The sequence below is a fragment of the Pituophis catenifer genome, unplaced genomic scaffold (genome assembly GCF_029215685.1).
Source record: "Pituophis catenifer annectens isolate HBS135680 unplaced genomic scaffold, rPitCat1.0.hap2 SCAF_4, whole genome shotgun sequence".
NCBI lineage: Eukaryota > Metazoa > Chordata > Lepidosauria > Squamata > Colubridae > Pituophis > Pituophis catenifer.
Genome location: NW_027256884.1, coordinates 91,832,313 through 91,853,883, shown reverse-complemented (window position 1 = coordinate 91,853,883; position 21,571 = coordinate 91,832,313). Strand labels below are relative to the sequence as shown.

The 21,571-nt window shown below is 44.2% G+C and overlaps 1 protein-coding gene across 2 annotated transcripts in view; it reads right to left on the bottom strand.

The window, feature by feature from the left end:
• POU2F1 (POU class 2 homeobox 1) overlaps window positions 1-21,571 on the bottom strand; it is a 129,122-nt gene that overhangs the window by 40,598 nt on the left and 66,953 nt on the right. Inside the window, exon 1 of one of the 2 annotated variants that reach the window (XM_070943723.1) lies at window positions 2,228-2,244. The exons of the other annotated variant lie outside the window; for it this stretch is intronic. The gene's annotated coding sequence lies outside the window, so the exon portion shown is untranslated. Of the gene's footprint in view, window positions 1-2,227; window positions 2,245-21,571 lie in introns of those variants that run through there. 2 annotated transcript variants of the gene reach the window in all.

Below are 21,571 nucleotides of genomic sequence, written 5' to 3'. Positions count from 1 at the left end.
TAGATAGTCCAAGGAAAGAGAAAAAATACTCTCTAAAATAAAAGGTATATACTACTACTCTTAAAAGAAGAAAGGGGGGGTCAGGATTAGGAAAAAGTACAACTTCAGTTACACCATAGCAATCTTCAACTGAACAGAGAAACTTCAGTTGCTCTGTGGACTTTTAGTCTCTTCTACTAGCTGTGTCTGACATTGTCAAGGCGACTGAAGCATGAAAAGTTCCCCTTTTTTTTAATAAAATAGAAACAAAGATTGCAGCTGGCAGTTTCCATAATGAAGCTTAATCAGTATGCGCCTGATTAGGGCCTTATGCAAATCTCCCCTCGTTAGCACAGCAGCCAGCACTTTGAAGTCCATGAACAATTCATTTGCAGAGTACACTGAAAGCACTCCCTGCATAATTTAAATCATGATATAAATATTTATCAGCTCATTTACATATTAATTGGCAGTGCATGAAGGGAAAAATTATCTTCCAAGTGCCAGCATAATAATTAGGGAACAAAATGAAATTTCTTCCAATAGCTTTGCTTCTCAGACCTAACTTGAGCACAGTACCATGGAGAAATAGGAAAGGGAAAGAGGTAAGAACATTCTCTTAAAATGCCACTGAAATGACACATACAAATTAAAAACAACCCCACAGACTTAAGCATCTTTAATCTTATTCCTCCTAGCAACAATTAGTTTTGTAATAAAAGAGATTTGGAAAAGCTTTCTTCACCATCTAAATAACCCTCCCCTTCTACCCCTATTAGCAAGTTAGAAGGTGAACACAATTTACCTAACTACAACCTGTGCATTTATGTGATATTTGCTAAATGAGTCCTGCAAAAGAACAAAATCCTGCAGAGAAAAGCAACACAAGTCTAGATACTCATGTTAGTTGCTTTATAAAGGTAACCAACACTGTCAGATAAGACAAGCAATATATTTTACCTCCCCGAGATGCCTTAAAAGTCTAAAGTACATTCCCTAAATGTACTTCTTATTTGCATCTGCAAAACTAAATATTTATATTCCTAAGAGGTCTAATTTTATTAAAATCCAATGAAAACCACACTTTCAAAAACTAGCTTAAGAAAAAAATTACATAACGACACTGAAGTTTTAAAAAAGAACTATAGCACATAAATGTGACTGCAAAATGTGCTCTAGATGAGATTTGAAGGAAATAAGGAATCTGTAGAAGAGAAAGGGATCTATTCCACCACTTGTTTTGATCAGCATTAGATACAGCCTATTACTGCAGCTTAATTGGATTTGTCCATAATCCACCATTTAGTCAACTTTTCATAATGAAGAGAGCTATTAACTACTGGATAGTTTTGTTTTGTTTCATTGTGAAGGAAAATAAAATTTTCAAACAAGTCGTTTTACATTCATAATAGCAAGGGGTTTTATGCAAACCACATAAAGAGCAATCTTTTCAGCTAAAAATTAAGTAATGGTATTTTTACTGATTCATTTCAATCAGAAACCTGCAGATAAATAATTAGCTGATTAATTCAAACCTACCCAAAATTCAATGTGTATTTGCACAGGCATTAATTGTATCTTTAGCCATATGAGTGTCTGTTCTTGTAGGCAAAAGACTTGAGGAAAGGAAAGGCCTCAGCCGATGAGAACAGGGGCCCAGAGGGACATGTGTGCCTCTCCCGGGCTTCATTCTCATCGGCAAAGGACTTGAAGAAAGGCCTTTACCAATGAGAATGAGGCCCGGAGGGATGCATGCACCCCTCGCAGGCTCTGTTCTCATCAGCAAAAGACTTGAGACCTTTGCCGATGAAAATGCACAGGCTACTGATCTCACATGATCTTATGATCTTAGGCCTTCATTCTCTGCAAATGCATCGAAGGCCTGACACACCGAACAGGCCAGGAAACCGAAGGCTCTCTAGATCTTCACAAGATGAATATCCACTGGTTTAATGCCTGTAGAGACCCGGGGGAGGGGGGGATAGGCAGAGCGAATGTTGCAGAGCCTCTGTGCTCATTCTTGTTGTGGTCTGTCGGCCGCCAGTCCTTCCAGTAGCTGAATCAGAGGTAGAGGAGGTATGGGAGTCAGGGTCAGCATCAAGGCAACCTGAGAGCTCTGAGGGGAAAGAAGGTGTGGAGCTGAGAGAGAGAGAGAGAGAGAGAGAGAGAGAGAGAGAGAGAGAGAGAGAGAGAGAGAGAGAGAGAGAGAGAGAGCGCCTGGGCCATCCATCAGTCCTCAAATGGCGGTCTGGAGGTGGCTGATGAGGAAGAGGAGGAACAGCTAGGTCCAGAGCCTGATGCGTGGATGCACAGAAGAGGAGAGCAGTGGAAATCCATGGGCCAATCCTTGGGAAGGAAGAGCCACTGCTGCTAGTGAAGCCTCACCCCAGCTCCAGAGATAAAAAGCAGGGGGGCAGAGATGAATAGATGTGGCAGACAACTATTCATCTTCTGGCTGGATGGACTTGTTAGCCTGAGAGAGAAACTTTTTGCCGGGGCTGCCGGCACACCTAATAAAGGAAGTTTTGAGTTAACTTCAGAGTATTTGTCATGTTTGGGGAGCTGGGTCAGAACAGTTCTTAAGTGTGAACAACTGCCGTGGTGCTGCAACATGTGTCGTAAGTATTGGGGGGGGGGTTATGTCGTAACTTTGAACCATCGCTAAATGAACTGTCATAACTCAGAGATTACTTGTATCCTGTGGTTGCATATGGCTATATGAAGTAACAACAACAACAACAACAACAAAAAATACAGCTCACAGGAACTTATAACTCATAGAAGACACACCTCTTATGAGAATCTAAACATAAAATACTTTTGCTCTGTAAGTGGTAAGTCAGGCATACTGGAGCTATAGTTTTTATTTAATTAAATGGGACCATCTTTTTCAACAATTAAATGTTTTTCAATCAAAATAAAACAACTTAAATACTACTGTAGGAAAAGCATTATCTCTTTTAATTTTTGTAAAGAAATAAAAATAAATAAAACCAGGAATTTATTACCCAAAGTTGTGCCTGTTTCAACCCTAAGCATTATTTTGGTAGTATGTGGTATTAAGGATAATGTACAAATCCCTTTTTGGCATTACAATGTAGAATGTTCTTTTCCAATATTTTGGCAGCCTGTGCTGTTCTCCAGATTTGCTGGCATAGTTTGGTTAGAGTCTTTACTGATTCTTTTTCTGTTGCTTGGCATATTTCAGTGGGTTCATCAGTTCTGTTGCATCAGAATAGTATATTTCCAATTTGGCAATGACTCGAGTACAAGAAGCTCTTGAAAGTAGGAAATATCTTCTAAGCCGTATATTTGATGTTAACACTATGTAGGAGATTTTTATCCAGTACTACTTTTTTCATATTCCATTTTTTCTTAGACCCTTTCTTGTTTTTAAGTCTACTTTGTTTCACTTTTACTTGTATCTATTATTAATACATGTTATATAGAGCTATGAGTTGTTCTGAATTACCCTTCCTTTCATCAACATCTGTAACTATCACTCTTATATTAGATTTTTACTTTCTAGTTACTACAGATCAGGGGTGGGTTCTACTTACCTTTACTACTGGTTCGCAATGGGATCGCACTCGCTTCACTTACGTGCCTTGCTTCTGCGCATGTGCAGATTGTCAATGACGACATCCAGGGCAGTGGGTGGAGCCTCCCACCGCTTTTACTACTATTTGAGAACCAGTCTAAACCGGGGGCAACCCACCTCTGCTACAGATACTTCTTGACTTACTACTACAATTGAGCCCAGAATTTAGGTCATAAATTGTTTTGGTTGGTAAGCGAGTTACTCACATGAGCCCCACAATCCCAACTTGCCTTAACAAACTACCATGTGGGAGCTTCAGGGGGTGGAGAGGCCCTGAGAGATCTAGTGCCCATCAACATGTGGGAACCTACCATGGGTGGGGGCATTAGCAAGATAGGCCCACTAGCACACAAGTTATCCATGCCCCACCACTTCTAGAATGCCTGGACATTTACCGGGGCCCACCACTCTCCTGGAAGTGCCTTCCCTACTTCCACAACCATGCAGGTCCTCTCACCTTTTCTTTCTGTGCAGCTACTGAGAAATGAGAAGTAATGTTTCCGAAGGTAGAAAGACCTGGTACTCCTTATAATATTTCTGAGGCTCTTTCTATCTTTGTGGGCAGAAGATAATTTTTGCTCATTCCTTCTTACAGAAGGGACGTCAACTGAGGGATGCCAATGGACTACTTTTCATCAATTGCCTGCTTCAGATCCTTCCACAAAATTTTTACAGGACAGGACAGGACTTGGCCATTCTAAAACATTAACTTTCATGCCACTGCCACCACTCATGGCAAAACGTAGCATGGCTCAGTGCCACTGCTTATGGCAGGAGGCCGTGTTGCGCATTGCGCCGTACTGCACAAAAGCAGTGACACCAGCGCAACAGGTGACATCTGGCCACAAGCAGCAGCACTGGCGTGATGTGCCACACGGCCTCCTGCTGTGAGTGGCGGCATCTGTGTGATGCGCCATGTGGCCTCTTGCCACAAGCAGTGGCACCGGCGTGATGAGTCATGCGGCATACTGCCATGAGAGGCTACATGGTGCCATTCTGCGCACGAGCGGTGGCACCGGCGCGACACAAGGTATCCTGCCACAAGCGGCAGCACCAGCACAATGCACATGGCATCTGGCCACAAGTGGCTGCAGAAATCACTCAATGGCGCAACAGGTGTCAGGGTGTGGGAGGTCTAGCTGATAAGGTCTAAGGTAAGCTGGTGCAGGGAACATGGGACAGCTCCACCCCCTACTCCCACCCTAGCTTGATTTTTATGTATCCATCTCACCTCACCTCATGCAACAAGATAGTGGGACTGACTGGGTGAGGTCTTAACTAGGGCTTATATTTGGGGTAGGGCTTTATTAGATGCACACATAAAAATCAAGCTATATCTTATTTGTATGATAGGTCTTACTTTTATTTTATTTTATTTATTTATTTATTACTTAAATTTTTATACCGCCCTTCTCCCAAGGGATTTTTGGGAAAACACAGTAATATAATTAATATAAGCAATAAATTTCTTTCAATTCAAATCATTTACACAATTTTTTAAAATATATGTTGAATAGGGATTGGAAATAAACACACATACAGTACATTTTAGCATAACTCTAGAATCATTTTCCCCGCCCATATTTTTTCAAGAATTCTGCCATACAATATTGACAGAAATGTATTTTCCAGATGCTTTTAACAGCACTTTTGATTTTCAACAATTATATTCCTTTCCTTAAACACAAAAACTTCTTAATGCCAAAGCTGTTGCTTTGGGACACAATCTAAGGACTTATCAAACGAAGTTACATATCAAAAAGATATAATTTCTGAAACTAATTCAGGACAAGGGTAATTTGATGTCTATTTAAAGCATTTATAATTAATTTCCATATGGAAATATCCTTTATAAAAAGCTGGGGAAAAGAAAAGAACGATGAAACTTCAATTATGCCAACATATCTCAATCTTTTGGCCATTCTCTTCAAGCAATTAACTATATTATTGTAAAGGGCAAGTTTGTAAAGTCTTGATGCCATTTAAATGATTAGTTGCAGCAGTTAATTTTAAAACCTGATACCATCTTAAAAAGAATGTAAGGTACTTTATGCTCTATTTCTTATTTTCCTTCACATATTCAGCAACTCCCTTTTATTCTAAAAGCTTACTTGCTACTAAGGATTACTTAGTAGCAAATCATTTAAGAAAGGGTCACAGAGCCTTATTTACCTCAGATGTTTTTGTTTTGGTCCTTCTTTTCCTATTCCAGTTGTATAGCACAATAATAATTTTATCCATATTTTCCACTGTTCCACTATTTGTCAGCAACTTAAAGCAGAATCTTATGGGGTGCAAAACAGGACAAATTATAGATATTTATGATCTAGCACAGTGATGGTGAACCTTTTACTCGCCGAACAGGTACATGCTTTGTGTGAGCATGTGCCATCTGCGCTAACGTGCAGCTCCTCCCCATGTGGTGTGCGTGCACCTGTACCATCTGTGCATGTGCACAGGTTTTGCATGCGCCACTGTGTGCTGCATACACAACCACACCATCTGCACATACGCAGTTTTCATGCACATGCCTCACCATGTGCGGTGCACGCAATCGCACCATCTGCACATGCATGCAGGTTTCATGCAGCTCTCCCGTGCACTGCGCACACAATTATACCATCTGCGCATACGTGTGGTTTTCACATGTGCAATACACATGCATGAACACCATCTGTGCATGCCTGCGCTGCGCACTAGTACTCTCGTGCACATGTGTGCACATGCACAGAACTCCGAAGACCAGCTGGGTCCCCTGAATTGCATGCATGCGCACTGGAGGCCCAAACACCAGCTGGGACGTGCGCACATGCGCAGTTGCAGATAAGTTGGGCAACAGCTCACATGCCTGGAAAAATGGCTCTGCGTGCCATTTCTGGCACGCGTGCCATAGGTTCGCCATCATGGATCTAGCATATCAATAGCAGCTGGGACCTGCTTAAAACTCTATCACAAAGCATGTTGTGGTCTTGAATATTTTAACTCTTTGGAAAATGGACGTTGCTTACCTGAACGTCCCTTCTTGACGCGCAGCTGGAGAATCCAAAGCTTCGGGTAATTCAGTAGTTGAGTAGCCTACACTGAGTGTGTTCCTTTAAATATTTTCTTTTCAGACATGCCCACTAGCTCAGCAGAGTCCCAGTTTTGTTTACGAAGTAAGGAGCAGTAGAGCGTAAGGAAGGAATGTTCAGCAGCCAAGCTGGGTGGGTTGGATTCTCCAGCTGCGCGTCGAGAAGGGACGTTCAGGTAAGCAACGTCCGTTCTCCAACGCGCAGCTTGGAGAATCCAAAGCTTCGGGATGTACCCAAGCAAGTTCAGACGCGGGGGAAGACTGGCTGCTGCACGTCGTCTGAAGAGTTGCATACAGCTTGGAGCACACGGTGACCAAAAGACGCCTCCGCCGAGGCAAAGGCGTCCACTTTGTAGTGCCGGATAAAGGGATTTAAGGATGACCAGGTAGCCGCCCTGCAGATGTCGGAGATGGGCGCATTGGTGGCCCAGGCAGCCGTGGTGACGGCGCTTCTGGTGGAGTGAGGAATGATTCTCTGTGGAAGCGGTCTGTTCCGAGCTGAATAAGGCCGGGAGATGCAAGACTTGATCCATCTTCCGATTGTTGTAGAAGACACCTTCCGGCCCATGGAGGCGGGAAGAAAGGAAATGAAGAGCGATTCAGATTTTCGGAAATGCTCCGTTCGTTTAATATATCTATGCAGAGCCCGGCGGACATCTAAGAGGTGCCAGTTTGCTTCCCGAGGGTGTCGAGGCTCCGGGCAGAAGTCCGGGAGAATCAATTCTTGGGCCTGATGGAAGGAGGAATTTACTTTAGGTAGAAATGAGGGATCTAGTCTCAGTACGACATGATTCGTGTGAAAAACGCAGAGGTCGCTTCTCACTGACAAAGCCGCAAGTTCAGATATTTGGCGAGCCGAAGTAACTGCGACCAGGAACGCCACCTTGAGTGTCAGGAACCGGAGGCTGATGGAAGCGAGAGGCTCGAATGGATGATGCATGAGAGCCTGAAGGACCAAGGTCAGGTTCCAGGACGGGTAGCGATGGACAACTGGTGGGCGCAGGTTGGCTGCACCTCGTAAAAAGGCGCAAATCGTAGGGTCCTGCGAGAGAGGAAGATTTGCTGAATTAGATAGAACAGTACTTAACGCTGCAACCTGGCGACGAAGGGTGTTAGGAGCGAGGTGACTGTCGAGGCCCTCCTGGAGGAATCCCAGAGCTTCAGGGACTGAGGCAGACGTCGGGTCCAGGTGAGACTTGGCACACCAGGAGCAGAAGGAAGTCCAAGTTGCATCATAAATGCGGCACGTAGACGGCCACCTGGATGCCTGAATAGTGGGGATCGCACTGCTGGGCACATTGACTCTCCTTAGCAAGATCCTCTCAAACGCCAGGCGGTCAACTGCAACCATTGGGGGTCTGGGTGCAGTATGACCCCCTGGCTGAGAATGACCCTGTCCCCTGGTATCCGCCACGGCAGTGCCACCGACAGGTCATCAAATCTGCAAACCAGAACCTCCGAGGCCAGTGGGGTGCGACCAGAATGACACCGGCCCTGTCTGCTATTATCCTGCGAATCAGACGAGGAAGGAGCGGTAGAGGGGGAAAGGCATAGAGGAGGCCTCTGGGCCAGGGAGAGGAGAGCGTGTCGACGCCTTCCGTCTGAGGGCATGGGTGTCGAGCGAAGAACCTGGGCAGGTGTGTGTTGTTGCGGCTGGCGAACAGGTCGACGAGAGGCATGCCGAATCTGTGGACGATTTTGGCGAACAGGTCTGGGTGAAGGCGCCACTCAGCGTGGTCCAGATGTTGCCTGCTGAGCCAGTCCGCTCTGATGTTCGCGGTCCCGGCAATGTGCTCTGCTGCAAGGGACAGGACATGTGCCTCCGCCCAGGTCAAAAGCAGTGTCGTTTCTTCCATAAGTGGCCCCGAGCAGGTCCCCCCTTGGCGGTTTACATGTGCCTTTGCTGTTACATTGTCCGTGCATATCAGTACATGACGCCCCGACACGAACTGTTGGAACTGTTGGAGAGAGAGGCGTATCGCGCGGAGCTCCAGCCAGTTGATCCCTTGGCGGCGATCCTCTGGTGACCATGTACCCTGGGCGACATGAGAGAGATGACCTCCCCATCCTGACAGGCTGGCGTCCGTTATCACTACCAGGCGCTGCAGATTCTGAAAGTAGCAGCCCTGCTGCAGGCTCAGGGAAGACCACCAGAGGAGGGACCTTGAGACCTCCGGTGGGAGGAATACACGGGTGGAAGAGTTGCTTCGTCTGGCTCTCTGAAAGGGAAGGAGGAACCATTGCAGCCGGCGGGAGTGAAACCTCGCCCAAGGGATGACTGAAAGGCAGGAGATCATTTTGCCGAGCAGACGGGAAAGGATCAGCAATGCCACCCTCCGAGAGGAGAGGACCTGGGATGTCAAGGCCTGGAGACTGGAGCACCGATCTGCTGACAGGAACACTTGGCCCTTCACCGAATCTATTACTGTCCCTAGGTGAAGGATTCGCGTGGTGGGCTGCAATTGGCTCTTTGGAATGTTGAAGGAGAAGCCATGTTGATGAAGGCAGCGACACACTATTCCGAGATCCCAAGTGGCCCGGACTGGAGTGTTGGAGAGCACCAGGATATCGTCCAAGTAGCAGTGGAGCCGAACCGGCTGTTGACGTAGATGGGCTGCCACTGCTGCCAGGAGCTTCGTAAAGGTTCTGGGGGCGGAAGAGAGGCCGAAGGGCATTGCCCTGTATTGGAAATGCCGGCCGTTGTAGGCAAAGCGTAGGAAACGACGATGGGACAGTCGTATGGGCACGTGGAGGTACGCTTCTTTCAGATCGATAGAGGTCATCCAATCCATGGTTGAATGGAAGCCAGAATTGAACGAAGAGACTCCATTTTGAACTGATGGTAGATGATAAACTTGTTCAGTCTCTTGAGGTCCAATATGCCCCTGTATCCCCCAGACGCTTTGGGAACCAGGAAAAATATGGAGTAGAAGCCGGTCCCGCGATGTTGGGGGGGGACCGGTTCTATGGCCTGGATTCGGAGCAGGTGATGGATTTCTGCCTCCATCAATTGTCGCTTGGCGAAATTGGACGAGAGAGGACATTGGACGAAGCGAGAGGGAGGACGTGAACGGAACTCCAGGGTAAGACCTAGACGGATCGTTTGGAGCACCCAGGTGTCCGTTGTCGAAACCTCCCACTGAGAGAGAAAATGAGTCAGACGGCCGCCGATGGGAAGGTGGGTGTAGTCATTTTCCTCTTCTGAAGGCACGGGTGCCTGTACCTCGGAAGGGCCGTTTGGGCGCTGGAGCCTTGCGTCCTCGGTCTCTGAAGGAAGGCCTATCGAAAGATCGATCATACCCCTGAGAGTAGGACCTGGAAGAGAAGGACCCGGAGGGTCCGGCGTCGTTGCGAAAAGGCTGCCTGGTGGAATAAGATGAAGGTTTACTTTCGGCTCTTCTATAAGAGGATAGCATGACCTTTCGTTTATCCTTGTCCTCTACAAGGATGGGGTCCAATGCGTCTCCAAAGAGGCGGGAACCCTTGTATGGAGTTGAGGCAAGGCGCCATCTGGACTTTGCATCAGCCCTCCAATTTTTAAGCCACAATAAACGGCGAGATGTAATGGATGATACCAGAGCGCGCGAAGCAAACTTCACAGCATTCAGCGAAGCGTCCGCCGTATATTCGGTAGCCGCCACCAGTTTGTTGACATCTTGGCGGAGGGTGAATCGACAGGAGGGAGGTGCTCCTGAAGTTGGCGGAGCCAGATCAGTGATGCACGGCTGAAGAAGGAAGCCGAGGTGGTGGCCCTCACTGCCCAGGCGGCCGCATGTACGACGAAAGGTAAACTCAGCTTTCCGATCTTCCGAGCGCAGCCCGTCGGCGACGTCGTTGGAGATTACCGAGGAAGCAGTCAGATTGGCCACGGGGGCGTCTACAGTTGGCAACTGAAGAAGATCCTGGAGACTAGGTGCTGAACAGTAAAGTTTTTTGTCCAGACCCGATGGAGCAGTTAAGGACGAGGGTGTGGACCAGGAACGTTGGACAACCTCGGAAAAGAGTTGCGGGCACGGAATGAAGTCTGCTTCAGGCTTGGGCGCCGTGAACAGGGCCTCATGTAGTTGAGAAGGACCCGGCTGATCAACCTGCGGGGCTGGATCTGCCATTTTCGTGGTCAATTTGGCTTTGTGTAGAAGGGATTTAAATAGCAAGGGTCTGAAGAGACCAGAGAAGGCCGGCTTTTCCGGTGGCATATCAGCAGTCGGATAAGTCCATATCTAATAAGTCGGCCTTGTCCTCCTCCGAAGACGACTCCCCACCGTGTCCATAGTCTGGATAGGAAGCATCCACATGTGTCATGGGAGGATACTGGTAAGAGGCCGGTTGGGAGGCCCGAGGCAGAGGCGGCGGAGGAGGGTATCGTGAATGAGGCCAGGCAGCATATTGCCCTGGATGTTGATAATTTGCTGCCAGAGTGCGGGATACAGTCTCAGAGATGATCTGTTGAATGTCATAAGGACAAGGCGGTGGGACCAGCCCCGTGGCACGCAAACCTGCAGCCGTGGGAGTAAATGTCGCTTCCGGCTGAGCCCTTCGAATATGGGAGGTGTTGCACGAGAGGTCCACCGGTCCCGTGTAATGGGCCGGAATAGCTCCAGAAGAACAGTCCATGTCAGGTTGTTGATACAAAGGCTGTAGTGGTAGTGGATCATCCTGATGGAAGGGCTGATCGCTTACTTCAGCCACAGGTGATAGAGGAACTGGTAAACGAGAGGATGAGGCCTGATTGGACTGTTTGCGTGCCTTCTCAAATTGTCGTTCCAGAGCCTTGTGCCTCCTGGAAGCGCCCTTGACTGCAGCGGATGTGGATTTGGACTTCTTAGAAGATGGGACATCAGATGATGGATGCGAAGAACGTTTGCGAGACTTCTTACGCTGCCTGCTCTGCTCTGGGTGACGTTCTGGGGAACTCTGAAGATCCTCCAGGTCAGAAGAGAGTTCATGTTCTGCCATCTTGAGAACAATTTGGGATAACTGGACCAAGGTTGGTTCCTATTATTATTTATTTGTTTTTGTTTTTTTTAAATTAATTTTTATAACTGAATGTTAATTAATTAATTAATTTTAATTTTTTAAAGTATGAACAGAGGCTCAAACAACAGCAGAAGAACTAATGGTAAGCACAGCAGGTAAATCCAAAAAGAACAAATGGGAAAAGATGGAACTATGACAGTTTCATTGACTCCAGATATTGCTAGCAGAAGGCTTTCGGCTCCCAGCAGCCAATTGCGCACGCATGAAGGCAGTTGCTGGGCAGAAAAAGGCAGCCGTTGACTTCCTTGCACCGAGGGTTGAGGGAATGGCGTTAGAAGAGGGCTGCAGAAGAATAGCTGATTTGCGTGCCAGTTATTCCCTTCCTTATCGTCTCCCCTGCAGGTGGAGGCGAACTGTCAGGTTCGGAAGGTGATTTAAATGAGGCTCGCTGGAGGGACAGGCAATTTGGCGCGAGCTGTCACAAACGGCAGCTCTGAGCGCTGAGGCGGGCGAAAATGGCGCGAAAATGTCAAAGTCTCCTAGCGCCGCCGCCCAGAAGTGAGAGGTTGATGAGAGGCACCAACGACACTAAGAAGACAGCAGAAGCCTCAGAAGAACTTCCAGCGCTGCGTGGAATGATCGGAGCAGGGAAAAACCGCTTGCGGTGTCAAATTGCGGCCAACGATCGAAGGATCGGCAAGGGGAGGTTGCGGTGCTGTCCCTCTGCTCCTCAGGCGCGCGATCGCTCAGAAGCGATCCCAGCGCCAATAGCCAGTTCAAATTTAATGAGAAAGTGCAGCTGAGAGCAGGGCAGCAATCTCAAGCCGCTTAGGATCGAAAACAAAGTCCAAAGGGGCAGGGGCGGTATTACCGGCAGGCCGGGAAACCTACCCGCATGCCAGCGGCTATTAAGTGGAGCGGGGATTCAGATAATTGGCCAGGCACCCCATAGAGATTAAACTGTCCCAGACAGCCTGCCTGAGGCAGCAGGCAAACTCACCCCGGCCAACCAAACGAAGAGGGAAAAATCCACCAAAAAAGCAGAAAAAAACACTTAGAAGAATCCAAAGCTTCAGGAATAGTAGTTTAGTAGAGAAACAGAGAAAAATTCAGACAGTGTCACAGGCTCAACTGAGTGAACTAAACTGGGACTCTGCTGAGCAAGTGGGCGTGTCTGAAGAGAAAATATTTAAAGGAACACACTCAGTGTAGGCTACTCAACTACTGAATTACCCGAAGCTTTGGATTCTCCAAGCTGCGCGTTGGAGAATTGTTTTGTTTCTGATTTTTATCCCTTTTGTGGATTGCGTTTTAATTGATTTTGTGCTAACAAACTAGTTACAAATATTAAGTATCTGCTTTCAATAACTGGATATGATGAATCAGGCAGCACTGTAATGAAAGTGAAGGTATCCCCACCAGTCCGACTTCCAATACGTTTGAAGAGAAAGAAAAACTGGTGGCGGTGTGGGGAGTTAGCGGTGATGGTAGTAGTGGTGGACTTGCAATCTGAATTTACTTACTTCTAGTGAAAACTTACTAAATTCAAAACAAAGATTTATAAAGAAGAACCAATGACCATACTCCACTCTAATTAATCAACCAATAACATACCATCTCTCAATACCTTGGCAAGTAAAAAACCCAAAGCAACATATCCCTTCTTCTTCTGTGAAAAGCTCACCAACAACGAAAGTTAAAGTTGAGCTATTGAAGCTCTAGGGCAGTGGTTCTCAACTTTCTTAATGCCGCAACCCTTTAATACAGTTCCCCATGTTGTGGTGACCCCCCAACCATAAAATTATTCCTAAAACCATCAAAAATATGTGTTTTCCGATGGTCTTAGATGACCCCTGTGAAAGGGTCATTCGACCCCCCAAAGGGGTCGTGACCCACAGGTTGAGAACCACTGCTCTAGGGGGAACAAAGAAACATAAGAATCCTGTAACTAATGAACATTAATTCCCATGGTCGACAATCATGGAAAGCTCATAAGAATATAAATGCAACTCTCCTACTTTTATTTTCTGTAGCTATTGAAAAGAATATTCAGGCCACCATACAAGTGGATTTTTACTAGTGTATTGAAATACATATTTAACACATATATGGAATGACGACTCTCTCCCAAAATAGAATGCTAATTTAAAGTTTTGTGGAAAATGACATAATAGATTGTCCCATTTACTTACTTACTTTAAAAACTGGCCATTTATTTAAAAATGGTAGCATCTAAAAACTGCCGATTTCCCTCACAGAGCAACTCAGGGCAGTACAATAAAATGATCACAATTTTTTTTTTATTGAAAAAGTTTTTCAAATACAGATTTTTCCCCCTTCCCCCTCCACTACCTAACCCCCCTCCCCCTCCCCTCCCCCCATGGCTTCTACAAGATGAAATCCAAATTAATATCACATTATATAATACTTTACCACCCTTTTACACCACCCCCTATGTGCTAAACATTTCTTTCTAACATTATTATTATGTCCCCCATATACTATACGTTTCAAAACAACATTCGGCTATGAAACTATATAATAAATCCTAATTTGGCATTTATTCTACTCATAATCTACCCATTTCCTTCACCCCCATACGTATATCTCTTAATTCAAATCTTTATGATCACAAATTGTTGATAGCTTTAATTACTTATTTAGGTATAAGTATCATGATGTTGGGACAAATATATCAGTAAGAAATGCCCTGCACTTTTATCTGTTCCTGATACGAACTGCAGCTCTTCTAGAAATATTTTAGTAAAATTCTTGTCTTTTTCCATTCATCTTACCCATTGTTTTCCCTTCTTCAACATAAAGAATAAGGTTGGAAGGAATCTTTGAGATCTTTTAGTCCAAGCTCCTGCTCAAGCAGGAGACCCTGTATCAGGGGTGTCAAACTCAAGGTCCGCATGGTGCTTAAATCTGGCCTGTGGGGCTGACCTGGAAATAGCAAAGAAAACTGGCCCGCGGTGCCTCTGGCAGCCAAAACAGGTCCCCATGCCCTGTTTTTGGTCTGATGTGCCCTATTTTGGCTGGCAAGGTGCTGCAGGAGGTGTCCATCCTGTCTCCCACCCCTCAGCTGGCCCGTGGAGAATTACAACGCTGATCCAGTCCTCAAAGAAATCCAGTTTGACACCCCTGCCCTATATCATTCCAGACAAGTGGCTGTCCAATCTCTTCTTAAAAGCCTTCAGTGTTGGAGCACCCACAACTTCTGAAGGCGAACTATTTCCAGTCAACTTCTACTTACATAACAGGGCCAAGGCATACGAAGTGCTGCTTGCTAATTACTGCTTCAAAAGGTTTCTTTCTTCCAGATCTGTTTAATTGATGCCATAGTTCATAGCAGTCTTCCTTACCATCACCAAATCACAAGCATTTACCGTATTTTCTGGCATATAAAACGACTTTTTAACACATGAAAATCTTCTCAAAAGTCAGGGGTTGTTTTATACGCCGGGTGTCGTTCTCCTGTAACCAGGCAGACCAGCCCGAAAGGCTGACAAGCCTTAAATGGCTCTGGCGATCCAAGCTCTGACGATCCCAGCTTTGCCTGCTAATCAGGCAACTCAGCTGGGATCGCCAGAGCCATGTAAAAGAAAAAAAGTTTTTCCCCTCCAGCTTGCTTACCTTAGCTGCTAGTCGCAATGCTTGCCTTGCTTCGCTTGCCTGAATCCATTCCATCAGCAAGCAACTCCCTGCTTGCAATCAAGCAGGCAGGGAGTTGTGGACTTTAACTCCCAGAATTCCTCAGCCAGCAAAACAAAGTTGGCTGAGGAATTCTGGGAGTTGAAGTCTACAAGTCTTAAAGTTGCCAAGGTTGGAGACCCCTGTTCTATTGGGTAAGTTTTTTTCCCCTTTGGGATCTTTAAAAAAAATAATTAATTGGGGGGTTTTTTTAGTTGTTCTTTTTTAGACCTAGCCATTTAAAGTTTAGGAAGTTTTAAATTTAGTTTTCTTTTTTTTTTATTTGATTTTTATTATAACATATAGTGATACATTCAATACATTTTCGGTTCATTGGTACAAATATATACATATATACATCTACATGCATTATTACTTGTCTTTTATTTGATATTGTTTCTTAAAGCTAAATTTAATTTCAAAACATTTAAAGATAATAGTGCTCAAATCTCTAAGACTAAATGTAATACTGTTCATTTCTCCATGGATTTTGTTGATTAATTAATACTTAATCTCTATACTCTTATTTCCTTCTTTATTTCTTTTCCCCATCCATTTGTAGCACATGTCCCACACGCTATAAAATTCCAAATCTCCTCTGTCATTAATTTCTGAAGTCAATTTGTTCATTTCGGCGCACTCCAGTATTTTTCCAATAACATGTTCTTGAGGTGGTATTTGTTTTTCTTTCCAATGCTGGGCAAAGGAAATTCTAGCGGCTGTCAGAATATGTATAATGAAGTACTTTTTCTTTTTTGCATATTCAATTTTCAAACTTCCCAGGAGAAAGGCTTTTGGTTCGAAATCAAAATTTTCTTTTATTATTTCTCTAATCCACATCCATATCATCCTCCAGAATTTTTGTGCCTGATTACAAGTCCACCAGCAGTGATAGAAAGTACCCTGTTGATGGTCACATTTCCAACATTTAGGGCTCGAATTGGGGTAGATCTTCGCTATCCTAGCTGGGGCCATATGCCATCTATAAAACAGCTTGTATTGGTTTTCCTTGTAAGCCGTCGCCTTTGTCATTTTAAGATTATTATTCCATATTGAATCCCATTCGTTCAGATTTATATTCTGTCCGATATTTTTGGCCCATGCTAACATCGGTTCTTTAACTACTTCCTCTGCCATATCGTACTCCAATAAGTAATTGTATAATTTAGCTAGAATTTTGTCATCCGTACCCATCCATATCTTGTCAAATCCATTTATGCTTGTCTCAATGCCAAATTCCTCCTTATCTTTTTTATATCTGGATTTATTTTGGTTATATGGCCACCAATCTATAGAAGTACCTTGTTCCATCAATTCTTCCCTTGTTTTAAGATTCCCTCCCCCATCTAATAATTCATTGTATCTGACCGTTTTACCCATTTCTAATATATTTGGATATATTATAGCCTCCATGGTGGAAAGCCATCTCGGAATTTTCCTATAGTGCTTCTGTCTCATCTCTCCCCATATTTGTATCAAGATCTCCCTTATTTTATGCCTATGGAAATAAGTTTTCATCTTCTTTCCAGTATCCCAGAGATATGCATGCCAACCCTTCTGGAGATCATGCCCTTCTAAAGTTAACAGTCTTTTATTTCTCAGGGTTGCCCAATCTTTCAGCCATACTAGGTTTGCAGCTTTTTGATATAACTCCCATTTAGGTAATCCGAAACCCCCTCTTTCCTTCTTGTCCTGTAAATTCCTAATTGCTATTCTTGGTTTCTTTCCCTCCCAAATAAATTTTCTGATGATGCTATTGAGCTCCAAAAAAATTTTTTTATCTAATTTAACAGGGACCGTTTGGAATAGATACAATAACTTGGGTAATATGCTCATTTTTATTGCCGCAATTCTACCTAATAATGATATCTGTAGTCTTCCCCACTTTAAATTTAGTTTTCATATAAAAATAAAAATAAAATAAAATAAAATAATATTTGTGCAGCTTTCTGAGATTTAGTGTGTTTCTGTAGTGTTTCACTCTAACTACACAAACACACAAAATCTCACAAAGCTGTATGTGGAATTCTGTGTGTGTAAAGTGTGAAAGTTGTTTTTTGGGGCTTTTTGTCGCTGGGTGAGGCTCCTGCTTGTTGCAGGGGCCATTTTGGGTCTAGCACAGCTGCTTTTACATTGTGGGTGAGCCAGTTGTGTTGTGTTGTGTGTGTGTAAAGTGTGAAAGTTGTTTTTTTGGGCTTTTTGTGGCTGTGTGAGGTTCCTGCTTGTTGCAGGGGCCATTTTGGGTCTAGCACAGCTGCTTTTACATTGTGGGTGAGCCAGTTGATGTTTTTTAATTTTTATTTGGTGTGCATTGGAAGAGGGGTAGTCTTATACGGTGAGTATAGCCCAAACCCTATATTTTAACAGGAAAAGTCGGGGGTCGTCTTATACGCCCAGTCGTCTTATACGCCGGAAAATACGGTATCTTATCCCTCACTCTTTCCCAATGTTCAGCTTTTATAGCTATATATCATCACTAAAAACATTAATAATTCTGATTTTTCATGTCATTGAACTATCCCAGTAGTGGGTTCCACTTACCTTTGCTACCGGTTTGGAATTGGGACTGTGCATGTGGAGCGCTTCTGCGCATGCGCAGAACTTTCTGCACATGCGCAGAGCGTCTGTGATGATGTCTGGGCAGGTGGGCGGAGCTCCTGCCATTGCCACTATCAGTTCGCCCAAGCTGGGGCGAACCGGTAAAAACCCACCACTGAACTACCTTATCCTTCATGATTATGTCTAAGTTTGCTATTATCTTCCTCCGTATAATATATCGCTACTTTATTTCTCTGGCATATTGTTCATCTATAGTTATTCTTGAAAGCAAACAAAACAATTTACTACTTTCACAGTTAAGAATGGATTATTTAAACACCCTGGTTGTTACTATTTTGTCTTTTTATTTAATATCAACCTCATTTTTTTCATTTTCTATTTTTGTCAGTATAGTATAATTCAATCAGTATTTTCTTCAGTCCCTCAGAATCTCTGGTGAACAAGTATAACTGCTTAACATTCTGTCAAAGAAGAGTTACAAATAATTCATTCTGCTATTCTGTACTATTCTCATCCTTAACTCGATTTGTTTTTCTCTAACTAGAATGAGCATTCAAGCTCAATTTCCTATATGATTTGAGCAATCTATACTTTTAAAAAAAATACATGAACTTCTTTTTTATTTTATTATGTATAAGAAAGTTTATATATAGGCTTTCATTTTATTAATGCCTTTTGCTTTTAGAAAGCTTTTTTTTAATTAGACCTCTTTTGACAAACATTCACATACAAATTAGTTGCGTTTGTTTTATCCTCTATATTAAAACTATTGTAATAGATGTGTTTGCATACTTCACAAAAGAAAGTAAAATCAAATGATATTCTGTATACAATGCCTAACTGTTAATATAAATCCAACAAAATTGAAGTGGACATATTTACTTCAAAAGTGTTCTTAGATTTATGTATATATGTATCATGTATGCATGTATGTATGTATTTATGTTTAGGGCAGGCGTCGGTAACCCGCAGCTCCGAAGCTGCATGCGGATCTTTGGGCGCTCTGCTGCGGCTCCCTGTCCCATCACTGGTTGGCCCTGCCCCTCGCCCCTTTTATTTCTTTTTTTGATACTTTTGAAAATCCGGGCTGGCTGAGGAATGATCACCAGCCACGGCGGAGGCTTCCCTTCAGGTGACCCTCCTCCTCTCGTGACACTGGCTGTGGTTGAGCTGGGAGCATGCACACGTGCAGGGAGACCCTCTCAAGCGAGCGCCAAACCACATGAAAGTCACACGGGTGGGGAGAGCCGCTAGCTTAAGGAGAGTCTCCCTGCACTTGCTCCCAGCTCAGCCACAACTGGCCAGGGGGGTCACGAGAGGAGAAGGGTTGCCGGATACTGCAGGAGTGAAGAGGCCCTGTACCTGCCTTCATGCCACATTTGCGCATAAGGCAGCTTTCACTTCCTGCCACTTCGGACTGGAGTTCATGCCCCCCGCACTCAGCCGAAGAGCTGCCGGAGGTGGGGGATGATACGGCAAGGCAATGACCAGAGCCTCAGTGTAGGAGAGAAGCGGCGTTTTGTTGCATCCTCTTAAGACCCTCCTTAAATGCACGTGCCTTTGCTGCACTTTGGCGCTCAGTTGCAGAGGATCTCCCCACGTGTGCACACGCTCCCAGCTCAGCCACAGCCAGCCAGGGGATCGCGAGAGAAGGGGGTGAAAAAAGGAGGTTGGTCACTCGAAGGGAAGCCTCTGCCGCTCCTGGCAATCTTTCCTCAGCCAGCCCGGATTTCTAAAAAGAAAAAATAAAAGGAGTAGTGAAATGCCCCAAGAAGAGCTTGCTGGCTTGGGCCAGCCGCGGCTTTCTGAGAGAGAGAGAAAGAGAGAGAGAGACAGACACATACACACCCACACATACAGAGAGGGGGGAAAGAGAGAGAGACATAGAGACACACAGAGGGATACACAGAGAGAGTAGACACAGAGACATAGACACACACAGTGATAAACAGAGAGAGGGAGAGAGAGAGAGAGGAGAAGATAGGGAGAGGAAGATGCAGAGGAAGAGATACAGAGAGGGTGGAGAGAGAAGGGGGAGAGAGGGAAGGGGAGAGAGGGGAAGATAGGGAGAGGGACAGAGATTCAGAAGGGGGAGAGAGGGGGAGAAGAGAGGGGGAAGATAGGGAGAGGGGGAGAGACAGACAGAGAATGGTTTTGTGGCTGGATAGGCATGGCTAAGGGGGGTCATGTGACTGGGTGGAAGTGAGTGACATTGAGATGGTCATGCCCACCCAGGTTTTGTGGCTCCCGGTGTGGGAAATTCTGTGGGAAATGGGTCCAAATGGCTCTTTGAGTGTTTAAGGTTGCAGAGCCCAGGTTTAGGGTATACCAGTAGATAATTTTTTGCTCTCTCAACTATATATCCTGAGAATTTGGAAACCCCCCCTCCCCCTGCACACACATACACACGTTACAGCTATTTCCTTTTGGAATAAGCAACATTGTGAAAATATAAATAGCTATAAGAAATAGCATGCTTAGAAAATTTGATTCATTAGCTAAAAAAAGGAAATTAGCTAAATCTGATTTATACCAACATCATTCACTGCACCTTTCCATACATTTCCATACTTGCAAACCATCTTTGCTTCTATGTCCATACATTGCTTCATACATTGTTCTTTTGTTCTTTGAATCTCACCTCTCTTTTAGGATCTCAACAACACCATTCTACAATTTTCTCAGTCTTTCCATTCTTAACCCATTCACTCTTCTTAGAATAGATTTGTTTTGCAATTCAATTCTTATTCACCCCATCCAACAAATAACCTAATTCTTTCATACCGGCCACTCACTTTTGTATTCAGTCCACATTCATTCACATTCCTTTATTCTTGACTTTACCTCTTCTTGTTTTACCACACACATTTCTTAAGTACCTCATTCCTATTGCATTCAATTTCTTTTTTTGCTTTTCCTGGCACATCCAACTTTCATATTCAGATATCAAAGTTAAGCAAAAGTACATTCTCATTCATTGCCATTTTTGCTTCTTTTGACATTTGTTCCTAACAACAAACCACTTGCCACTTAATTTAATACCAGTATTGGTACATTTTAAAATTTCTCAATTTTTGCATCTTTAGTAAATATGCTACCAACACACACATTCATCTACTTGTTCTAGTTTTTTTAAAACTTATTCATGTGAAATTTTGATTTACATCATATCAAGTTGTATATTTTGCATGACATCATTCAGGAAATGACTTAAAATTGCTACAATGATGTAATCTTCAATTTACCATATTGGTATTAATAAACCATTCCCATCTGTTAAAATTTGGTTTCATCTATATTTGTAATTGTTTAGCTTGATCAAACAACACCTAGGTCCTTGATACAGGTAATCCTCCCTTAATGACCACAATTGGGACCAGAGTCTTGGTTGTTTAGTGAAGCAATTGTTAAGTGAGATGCCCATGGTCTGCTTTACTTAACAACCCACGATGCCAGCATTCCCAGTTGCAGTTGTAAAATAATCCCACAGGTCATCAGATTAGTACTGTAGTATCCCTTTCCATGTCTGTGGCGGGGGGGATTTTGAGCTCTATGTATGCCTTTATTTTAGCTGCCAAGGTTCAAGCAGGTATGGAGCTGGGTGTTTCTCCCTGTCCCTTCAGAGCACTCTATGGAGGTGGGAAGAGAGGGATTTTGGATTGCATTCATGCTTGAATTTTGGCTGCCAATCT